The sequence below is a fragment of the Macrotis lagotis genome, chromosome X, assembly GCF_037893015.1.
Source record: "Macrotis lagotis isolate mMagLag1 chromosome X, bilby.v1.9.chrom.fasta, whole genome shotgun sequence".
Classification (NCBI taxonomy): domain Eukaryota; kingdom Metazoa; phylum Chordata; class Mammalia; order Peramelemorphia; family Peramelidae; genus Macrotis; species Macrotis lagotis.
The window spans coordinates 121,595,299-121,607,140 of NC_133666.1; the positions used below are offsets into that span (position 1 = coordinate 121,595,299).

At 37.8% G+C, this 11,842-nt stretch overlaps 1 long non-coding RNA gene across 2 annotated transcripts in view; it reads right to left on the bottom strand.

Moving 5' to 3' along the window:
* Positions 1 to 11,735, bottom strand: part of LOC141497030 (uncharacterized) — a 180,316-nt gene extending 168,581 nt beyond the window's left edge. For both annotated transcript variants that reach the window (XR_012471217.1, XR_012471216.1), the window contains exons 1-2: positions 11,612 to 11,735; positions 2,264 to 2,349 (exon numbers count right to left, since the gene is read on the bottom strand). This is a non-coding gene — a long non-coding RNA (uncharacterized LOC141497030). The remainder of the gene's footprint in view (positions 1 to 2,263; positions 2,350 to 11,611) is intronic.
* Between the last annotated feature and the right edge of the window lie 107 nt (positions 11,736 to 11,842).

Genomic DNA, 11,842 nt, shown 5'->3' on the forward strand with positions numbered 1-11,842 from the left:
AACACTGTTGGCTGTAGTCAAATGAGAAGACAATGAGATATAAATTCTGGGTGGGGAAACATGCTTTAGGTCAGGGATTAAAAAACCTCAGGTGTATGTACTTGTGCTTTTTAAATGATTTTTAAAAATATTTTGACCTGTATTTTAATGTAATTAGTTTCCTTTGTTATCTTTGCATTTTGTTTTTAAGCATTTAAAAAGCATTTACTTCACCAAACTGCCAATGAAATCCCTGATACAAAAAAATTAAAATTTTTAGCTCTCTATATTTCGATTAAGTTCATTACCATATGACCAATGAGACATGACCCTGCTATTGTTTCTTTCTCATTTTCCTCCTTTTAAGTGGAGTGTTACAGACAGCTACAATTTGTAACTTTTGAAAAGTTAGCTTTACAATTCTTTTTGTAGTGGCTAAGAATCAATTGGGAAATGACTGAACAAGTTGTGTGATTATGATGGAATGCTGTTGTGCTTTAAGAAATGATATGCAGAATGCTTTCAGAAAACCTGGAAAGACTTAAATGAACTGATACAAAGTAAAGTGAACCAGACCAGAAGAATACCATACACAGTAACAGCATTATTGAACAACAAATCAACTGTTCCCAGAAATACAATCCCAGCTGTTCCCAGAAATAGGAAGATTCGAGACAATTCCAAAGGATTTAGGGTGAAAACTACTATTCTCCTGCATAGAAGAAAACTTGATAGAATCTAAATGCAAATTGAAGCATAGCGTTATTTTATTTTTTTGAGGAAGGGTTGTTTGTGTTTTACTTTGTGGTAGGGAGGGGTGACTTTCCAAGGCTATGGGATTAAGTGACTTGCCCAAGGTAACATGGCTCATATCTGAGGTCAAATTTGAACTCTGACTTCAGAGCTGGTGCTCCATACACTGTGCAACCTAGATGCCCCCTTGTGTTTTCTTTCACAACATGAATGATATGAAAATATGTTTTTATATGACTGTACTTTTGTCCGATTATTTACCTTCTCAATGATAGAAGAGGAAAGGGAGGGTAGGAAAGAATTTGGAACTCAAAATTCTAAAAAACATAGGTTAAAAATTATTTTTATAGTTAATTGGGAAAAAATAAAATATTTTTAAGAAAGTTTTAAAGAGAGCTAGCTTTAAATACACAGTTTCCAGATCAGCAGCCAATCAACAATTGACTTCTTTACCACAGAATTAACAAATGACAACTAGTTATAAAATATATTTTCCATGCTCTAAAATGAGGGGCAGAACCCTTCTATTACAAAATTAATACGCTTTTTGAGAAGCAGATTCCCCCAACCATTTATACTTAAGAAATGCATCATCCAAGTCCTTTACAAGAGGGAATGAAATCCAAATGAGGATTTTCATCGCCATATAGCAGAGGTATGTAAAATTGAAATGACAGCATGGGGACCCAGGATCCCACCTGATGAGGGAATTTCTGGATGACTACACACATTTTTAGAGAACCATGCTATGTTTCTCTGACCATCAAACTCTCTTTAGGTAATATAATAAATGTTCACAGCCCACAGAACATAAACTCCTAAAGACTTTATATGTGTTTATAGTCAGTTCCTTAACTACTGAAAAATGAAATATAGAAAGATTCAACTACAAAAGAAAGTGATTTGATACCTACCAAAAAAATTAGAACAGGAACATTAATCCACAAGGAACACATTGCTTCATTTTACAAGAAAAGGAATAAATATTTTTTAAAGTATCAGCATTGTGCCTTGAAAACATTATATCATTTTTCAGCTATGATGGACACGGTTCCTCTCAGAAGTTCAGAGATCAAAGACTACCCTGAGAGATATGTAATAGACATTCCAGAGGAAAACCATGGAGTCTGAATGCAGAGCAAAACATACTATGTCCCCTTTTTAAAACATCTTTTTATGTTTTTTCTTTTCTTTCTCATGAATTTTTTTGTCTGTTCTAATTCTTCTTTCAAAAAATGACTAATATAGAAATATGTTAAACAAGATTATACCTGTATAACTTTTACTACATTGTTCCCTGCCATGGGAAGGGGGAGGGAAGGAAGATGGTAGAAAAATGTGGAACTCAGAAGCTTGTGAAAGGATAACTGCTGAAAATTATCTTTGCATGTATTTGGAAAAATAAAGAAAATAAAAATACAATACAATAAAATATAGTCCAATTGAATTCCACAACAACCCTGGAAGTAGGTGCTGTTATTATTCCCCATTTTATAGTTGAGAAAATTAAGGAACATGGAGAGAAACTTACCCAGGATCACACAATTAGGTCAGATTTGAACTCTGGTTTTCCTCTTTTGCACTAGCTGACTTTTATAGATAGGTCTCCATCCATGACTGTAATCAAAGAGATATTATGGATGAAGAAAGATGTGGGATTTAGAAGACAGAAGGTTGACAATTTTATTCATTAGGAACAATTTGAAAAGAACTACTACTATTTTAAGGTTTTTGTACATAATAAAGGATTCTAAATAATGAACAAATGATCCTCTCCAAGTATATGAAAGATATAGTTCAAAAGTCAAACTGAAAGTAATGACAGTTAATTTTATATATTTATGCTTTACATGTTTTTTCTCATTTTATTCTGACAGCAACCTAGTAAGAAATCTAGTAAGGAAACTGAAGCTGAGAAAGGTTAAGTGGCTCATACAATTAGTGATAGCAATAACAACAACAATAATACCAAACATTTATGGTTTGCAAAAATTGTCTCATTTTAGCTTCACAACCAACCCTATGGACAGATGCTATTATTATTCCCATTTTACAGCTGAGGAACAAAGCATAAAGAGATTAAGTGACTTGCCCAGGGTCACACAACTGCTAAGTGTTTAAGGCTTGATTTGAATTCAATTTTTCCTGCCTCCTGGTCTAACATTCTATCTACTACACCATTTAGCTGCTTTATCTAATTGGCATCTAAGATGAAATTTGAACTCAAGTCTTCCTGACTTTAACTACAGTATTCTCTCTGCTACATTTACTACCTAGCTGCCTCAAACACTAGATGTATGGTCAAACACAAATATTCCCTCCAGTACCATCTCTGGGAAAAGTCAGAGTTGTGATAAAATGCCACTTACTTGAAAAATCTTCTTGTTTTCGATTATATAATAAAAGATATCTTCAATGACATGAATGCTTGGAAGAGGAGCTGGGATGATCATATAATGAAAGTGAAGGAAACAGACAACCCAGCCACTACATTTCTATGAACAAAATCATTGGGAAAAAAAGGATAAAAGGACAAGAGAAGGGGGCACCTAGGTGGCACAATGGATAGAGCACCGGCCTTGGAGTTAGGAGTTCCTGAGTTCAAATCTGACCTCAGACACTTCATAATTACCTATCTGTGTGGCCTTGGGCAAGCTACTTAACCCCATTTGTCAAAAAGACTAACAGAACACATACAGCAGTAGGACAAGAAAGACAAGAAATTTGAAGGTAGAAGATGAAGCATGGTTGAATTAGTCAAATACAGTTTCAAAATTATAAAAGGCAAGTGATTTAATTTTACCAGGAATCAGTTTCCTCATCTAATTTCTAAGATCCTTTCCAGTTCTAAGCCTTATGAAGATTATAGTTGTGAAATTGTATAATTATAATTGTATAATATAAATTTTCAGAGTTTCAGTCTGAAGAATATTTCCCACTAAATTTGGATTTAGGACCTGCATTTCAGTCATGACTCTCCTGTTACTCACTGCTTCCATAGCTACTTACTACTTCTGGGACTTTGGGTGAATCACTCAGGCTTCAGTTTTTCTCATTTATGAAATGAAGGCATTGGACCAAATAATCTCTCTCTCTCTCTTTCATAAGGCAATGGGGGTTAAGTGACTTGCCCAAGGTCACACAGCTAGGCAATTATGAAGTGTCTGAGGTAGGATTTGAACTCAGATCCTCCTGACTCCAGGGCCGGTTCTCTATCCACTGTGCCACCTAGTTGCCCCAGGATCAGATAATTTCAAAGGTCTCTTCCAGTTTTAACTCCTAAGCTCAGATTTGACCCTTTCAACATTCCTGTAAAGTTTATATGACAAATATTATTAGCCCCATTTGACAGATGAGAATACTGAGACCTAGAGTGATTTGTCAAAGGTCTTAGAACTAATTCAATAGGATAGAAGCCAAATCATTTGACCCTGAGCCTACCAAAAAAATGCCCAGTTTCATCATATTAAAGTCTCTTAGAAATTACTTACCAGTCTGAAGCTTATTTAAAGCAAATCAATTACCTTAAAGGGGCACATCTAGCACATCTAGTCATAGCCTAATTACCATTTAGCAACTTGGCAGTAATAGCTATTACAATTTTAGGATACAGTCATACCCATCCACTAGGACCACTAACAAATTAAAGGTTGAATTAGACATTTTCTGACAGTTGGATAAAGCTAGTGAGGATCAAGGGAATAAGGATTTAGCCTGAAAGATACACTGGAATTTTATCTCGCAGACTTTTTGATATTAATTTATCACTGAAGTAGCAAATCACGGTCACATTGTCATCTATTAGAAAATAAAATAAGTGACCAATGCATCTTTTTACACTGTACTGAGAAAGGAAATGATTGTGATATAATAATTGTCAATGGAAACAAAAGAGCTAGATTTTTTCCCTGGTGTTTTTTTTAATAACTTTCAAATCAACTGCTCACCACGTTCAAGCTGCCCCAACCTATCAGCTTAAGGCTCTTTTCCATGCAAAGGCTGCCAAGCAGATACTACCCCCATGAAACCTCATTTCCTCAGGCAATGACTATCTTTCCTGCCTCAGACCTTGTGTAATACTTGGTTCATATCACTCTTAATGAACTGTATATCCATCATTTGATATTATAGTTAAATATATATAAAATTATCTCACTTATTTTGAACACATCATGTATATGTTTTCTATGTTAATATGCCTCTTGAAGGCAGGGAATAATCCATTTTGTTCCAGGATACCACCTGACAAAAAGTAGTCAGTTGATAAATACTTAATCATTGATTGATTGTGTATTTTTCTTATTTTTATGTTACATTGTCAGCTCCCTGTGAACAGAAAACTTGTCAACCTTTTCAGCCTCCCTCCATTGTGTCTAACAATGCACATAGTAAGCACTTTAAAATGTTTGTTTAAGTATTGTTGACAAAGGGGTTCTTTTCCAAAAGAAGTGATTGTTACATTGTAAACAAATAGAATCAATGCCTTTAAAGGTAGAAAGTGAGTTCTTAGAGATCCAACACTCTCATTTGCCAGATAAGAAAACTAAAGCCCACAGAGGGTTAAGTACAACTTCACATTTGGACTTTCTACTAAACCACGCTTCTCATTTCTCTGCTCCCCACCAATGCATCACTCCTATTTCTCTGTGTGTGTGTGTGTGTCTTTGTCTCTGTCTGTTTCTCTCTGCCTGTCTCTCTCTGTCACTGTCTCCTCTCTGTCTCTGTATGTCTCTGACTCATCTAAGTGACTCTCTCTCTCTCTCTCTCTCTCTCTGATGTGTGTGTATGTCTATCTACCCCCCCACACACTCTCACTATTCTAGGGTGTATATACTGATAGTTTAGAGGACCATTTTGTTTGGGATGCTTTAGTTTAAGGAGTTTGAATTTGGGGGTAATATCACTGGTTTCCTCATTCATACCCTCATTTCATTTTGAGGTAGCTCAAATTTATGGTTTGATGTTTGCCACCTAAGGCAAATGCAGTTTAAAGATTCATGAATGGTCCTGCCACCTAAGCAGCAGCAGGACTTCCAGATCCCAGAAGGTACCCCTCTGGTCTTGATAATTTTATCAGTTACTTGGAGAAGAGAATAAATGTCAGGTTTATCAGATTTGTGGCTACCATGAATCTAAAGTCTAGAACAATGGGACAGATTTTACAAGATTAAATTTAATAGGGCTAAATGTGAAGTTCTATATTTGGGTTAAAAAAATTTATAATCAGTTTCATAAGTGCAGGTATGAGAGGTATAAATAACCAACCATTTTCATGAAAAAGTTATGTGCTTAGTCTAGACAGTTGTTTAAAAAGATGGTATTTGAAAATGAGATTTATATTGTATTAGTATGAATTAAAAACTAAAGAACAAAAAGGTCATGACCAGATACTAAATGAACCTAACATTACTCTGAATTCAAACTTGGAGCTTCCAGTCATGATTCTCTCCAACAGTAATAAAAGTCATATGTTTAAAAGGGTCAGCTGCCTAGGGTTTGCAAATCAAATCAAAAGGACTTTTTAAAAAAAGAGGTAAAACCTCACACCTACCAGATTGATCAATTTGCCTTAAAAGAAAAATGATCAATGTTGGAGGGGATGTGGAAAAACTGGGATATTAATGCATCGTTGATGGAATTGTGGATTGATCTAACCTTTCTGGAGAACAATTTGGAATTATACCCAAAGGTCAATAAAACTATGCATACCCTTTGATCCAGCAATACCACTATTAGGTCTGTATCCCAAAGAGATCACTAAAAAGTTTAAACAACCCATGTGTACAAAAATATATGTAGCAGCTCTTTTCACAATGGCAAAGAATTGGAAATTAAGAGGATCCCCAACAATCAGGAAATGACTGAACAAATTGTAATATATGAATTTTCTATAAGAAATCATGAGGGATAGCACTTCAGAATAGCCTGGAAAGACTTGCATGAACTGATGCTGAGTGAAGTGAGCAGAACCAGAAGAACATTATACACACTAATAGCATGATGTTCAGCTATGATGCACTTGTTCACTTCAGCAGTACAATAATCAAAGACAATTCTAAAAAATTTGTGATGGAAACTACTATCCACATCCAGAGAAAGAACTGTGGAGAGTAAATGCAGATCAAAGCTTACTATCTTCAATTTTTAAAAGTTTTCTTATGTATTATGGGTTTTTTTCTCTCCATTTTTTTCTTTTAATTTGATTTTTCTTTACATGTATCGTCTATATTAGATTGCTTTCAGTCAGGGGGAGAAGGGAGGGAAAGGAGGAAGGAAGAAAAATGTAAAACTTAAAACCATGCAAAAAATGATCATGGAAATGCATGCAATTTGAAAAATAAATTTTAATAATGTTTTTAAAAAGGAAGTGAAAGAAAACGTATTTAAATTCACCTAATTAGTTACTATAAAGCATATCTACTATGTAAGAAGCCTAGCTTTCCATAGTTCCTTCTTGAAGGCCAAGGACAGACATCAAGAGGGTAGTGTCTTGACCTGTGAGTAAATTGGATTTAAGTGAGGCAAGGCTGTGTCTCACTCTCTCCTCCAGATACTGGAGCTCAATAACAAGACCCAGTTCAAGACATAATGACCCCAAATGCAGTAGAAGAGTTTGACCTCTTTAAGTTAATGTATTTCTCAGGTCTCAGTTTGTCTGAGGCAACATTCATTCAGTAATGAAAAGCTAAGTAAGAGTTAAGGCAAAACATGGTCTAGAAAAAAATCAGTCCAGGAGGGAAAGACCCTCAGAGTTTCTGGTCAGAACAGAAACAATTGCTATTTACCAAGAAGACTAGTAGTAGAGATAAAGAAGATAAAATGCAGAAGGAGTAAAACCCATGTCCTTAGATGCTTATACAAAAATGTACAAAGTATGGGGCAGGTAGGTGGCACAGTTGATAGAGTGCCAGAACTAGAGTCGGAAAGATTCATTCTCTTGAGTCCAAATCTGGTCTTAGTCACTAATTAGACATATATATGACCCTGGGCAAGTTATTTAATCCTGTTTGCCTCAGTTTCCTCATCTGTAAAATGAGTTGAAGAAGGAAATTACAAACAATTTTGGCAATTATAAAACAATGTACAAAATATGGGCTATAAGCAAGCCAAGTTAAAGATTCCAATGTAAGGAAGTGAATTTAACTTCTTTTTTTTAATTGAAGATTTTATTTATTTTGAGTTTTACAATTATTCCCCCAATCTTACTTCCCTCCCCCCCCCACCCCCACAGAAGGCAGTTTGTCAGTCTTTACATTGTTTTCGTGGTAAACATTGATCCAAATTGAGTGTGATGAGAGAGAAATGATATCCTTAAGGAAGAAACAAAGTATAAGAGATAGCAAGATCAGATAATAAGATATCAGGGTTTTTTTTTCTAAATTTAAGGTAATAGTCCTGGGTCTTTCTTCAAACTCCACAGTTCTTTCTCTGGATACAGATGGTATTCTCCATTGCAAACAGCCCCAAATTTTCCCTGATTGTTGCACTGATGGAATTAGTGAGTCCATCAAGGTTGATCATTGCCCCCATGTTGCTGTTTGGGTGTATAGTGTTTTTCTGGTTCTGCTCATCTCACTCAGCATCAGTTCATGCAAATCCCTCCAGGCTTCCCTGAATTCCCATCCCTCCTGGTTTCTAATAGAACAATAGTGTTCCATACATATACCACAGTTTGCTAAGCCATTCCCCAATTGAAGGATATTTACTTGATTTCCAATTCTTTGCCACCACAAACAGGGCTGCTATGAATATTTTTGCACAAGTGATATTTTTACCCTTTTTCATCATCTCTTCAGGATATAGACTGAGGAGTGGTATGCTGGATCAAAGAGTATGCACATTTTTTTACAAATAATTTTTTTATACATTAATAAAATATTCGTGTTTAAGAGTAAACAAAATACCCCCTCCCCAAAAAAAGTATAGACTCACTTGAGCGATAAAGTAAAGGGGAGAGAAAAAAATTAAAATTTAAAAAATACTAGTAATAATTGTAGGTATGGCCAGGTAGTGCAATGGATGGAGCATCAGCCCTGCAGCCAGGAGCAACTGAGCCCATATCCGGCCCCATACACCCAACAATCACCCAGTTGTGTGACATGCAAGCCACTTAAACCCCACTGCCCTGCAAAAACCAAAAAAAAGAGAGGAAAAAAAAGACCCAAAATAAAATAAAATAGTAATAATAGTAGGGGTGGCTGGGTGGCGGACAGAGCATTGGCCTTTGAGCCAGGAGCACCCGGGTCCAAATCCCACCTCAGATACCCAACGATCACCCTGCTATGTGGCACCAGGCAGGCCACCCAGCCCCATTAGCCCTGCACCCCCCCCAAAAATAATAATAATAAAAAATGTGCTTCAGTCTTTGTTCCAACACCACCAACTCTGTTGCAGGTGGATCACATTCTTTATGATAAGTCCATCACAAAAGTTACTTCCATATTTTTCCAACGTTGCCATTGCTGATCACAACTCCCTCCTTTCGTATTTCTCTACTACTATAAACTGTATTTTCTCTCTCCTTTCACTCTGACTCTGCTGTAGGGTAGCTGAGTGGCACAGCAGAGAGATCCCAGGCCCTGGGGCCATGAGGCCCTGAGCCCACATACCACCCCTTACCCAGCATCCACCGGGCCCTATGGTCCTGAAGAGGCTATCCAATCCCAGTCCCTTGTGAGAGGTAAAAAAGAAATTGTGTTATATCTGACCACTCTCCCCCCATGGTCCATCCTCTCCTCCATCACTCACATCCCCCCCTTCCCCCTGTAGCCCCGCTTTTCTTCTTACTCCAGATGTCTATACCCCATTGAGTATATATGCTCTTTGCTCTCCTAGCCACCTCTGATGAGAGCGAAGATTCCCTCATTCCCCCTTGCCTTCCCCCCTTCCATATCATTGCAATAGCTCATTGTAATAAAGAAAAATTTTATTATATGAAATATCTTGGCCTATTCCCCCTCTCCTTTTTCTTTCTCCCATTACATTTCCCTTTTTTCTATTGACTCCATTTTTACACCATATTTTATCTTCAAATTCAGCTTTCTCCTGTGCTTCAACTATAAAAGCTCCTTCTACCTGCTCTATTAACTGAGAAGGTTCATATGAGTATTATCAGTGTCATTTTTCTATGCAGGAATACATACAGTTCATCATCATTAAGTCCCTCATATTTTCCCCCTCTCCTCCAATCCCTATGCTTCACCTGAGTCCTGTATTTGAAGATCAAACCTTCTGTTCAGCTCTGGCCATTCCAACAGGAACATTTGAAATTCCCCTGGTTCACTAAAAGTCCATCTTTTTCCCTGGAAGAGGACATTCAGTTTTGCTGGGTAGTTGATTCTCAGTTGCATTCTAAGCTCTTTTGCCTTCTGATATATTATATTCCAAGCCCTGTGAGCTTTTAATGTAGTTGCTGCTAAGTCCTGTGTGATCCTGACTGCAGCTCCATGATATTTGAATTGTGTCCTTCTGGCTGCTTGTAATATTTTCTCTTTGACTTGGGAGTTCTGGAATTTGGCTATAATATTCCTGGGAGGTGTTTTTTTGGATCTTGGGGAGATCAGTGGATTCTCTCCATTTCTATTTTGCCCTCTGCTTCTAGGATATCAGGGCAATTTTCCTGTAGTAATTCTTTGAAAATGATATCAAGGCTCTTTTCCTGATCATGACTTTCAGGTATTCCAATAATTTTAAATTATCTTTCCTAAATCTGTTTTCCATATCAGTTGTTTTTTTGAATGAGATGTTTCCCATTTTCTTCTAATTTTTCATTTTTTGGTTTTGAAGTAATGAGTCCTGATTTCTCCTAAATTCATCAATCTTCCTGAGTTCTATTCTTTGTCTAAAGGATTTGTTTTCCTCAGAGAGTTTTCTTATCTCTTTTTCCATCTGGCCAATTTTGCTTTTTAAAGTATTCTTCTCCTCAATAACTTTTTGAACTGTTTTATCCATTTGACCTAAGCTGGTTTTTAGTATGCTATTTTCTTCAGCATTTTTTTGGATTTCCTTAACTAGGCTGCTGACTTCATTTTCATGTTTTTCCTGCATCTCTCTCATTTCTTTTCCCAGTTTTTCTTCTAACTCCCTCATTTGATTTTCAAAGTCTTTTTTGAGCTCTGTCATAGCCTGAGCCCAATTTCTGTTTTTCTTGGAGTTTTTAGATGCAGGAGATTGGGTTTCCCCATCTTCAGACTGAGTATATTGATCCTTCTTGGGATCATAGGTAATGTATTTCTCAATGGTGTTACTCTTTTTTCTCTGCTTGCTCATTTTCCCAGCCTTAGCCTGTTTTGGGCATGCTTCCTGAGCTTTTGGGACACTCCCACAAGGGTCTCAGTGTGTGAGGCTCTGTCCTCCCTCCTGGTCTGTGAATGAACATATGCGCCCCCCCCCCCACTACAGGGCTGAGGTGGGGGGGCCCTGCAGTTCTATGGTGGGGGGGGGCCTGGACTGCAGTCAGGATCTGAATGTGGTCAGAGCCCCAGAGTCCTGTTCTAGGGGCAGAGGACAGAGCTCTGTAGTCCCCCCCTCTCTTCACTCCCCTCCCTCAGCTCAATGGGCTCATGCCCTGGGGGCTCCTGCTTACTGGCCCTGCCTGCTTGTGTTTCCTGGATCTGGAATGCAGTGGCCAAGCTGCTAGCTGTGTGCCCTGAGGGCTGGATTTCTCTCTGGCAGAGGTCCCCTCCCTGTTCCCCCAAGTTGTACCCAGTGCTCCCCGGGGCATAGCTCAGGAAACTCCCTGGCTGCTGTGAGCCGCAGCTACCAGTTCCCTGGGGCTGCCTCAGGGAGGCTGAAGTTCTTTTCCTGTGGCGGGCCACCCCTCTGGTGGGCCACCCCCCAACCCGGGGGAGCAGAGCCTTTCTGCTCTTTTCCAGGTTACCTTGAGTTGGAGAACTGCCTCACTGGGTCCCTCTGTGGGTTCTGTCTTTTGAAAATTTAGTTAAAGTCCTTAGTTTCAAAGATTTATGAGAGAGACCCTAAGACACAATCCGCTCTTGTCACCATCTTGGCTCCACCCCTGAAGTATCATGAATTTAACTTCTTAAGGAGCACTAAGAAAGGTATTATGAAGTAATTGATAGAGATCTGGCATTAGAACCAAGAAGACCTG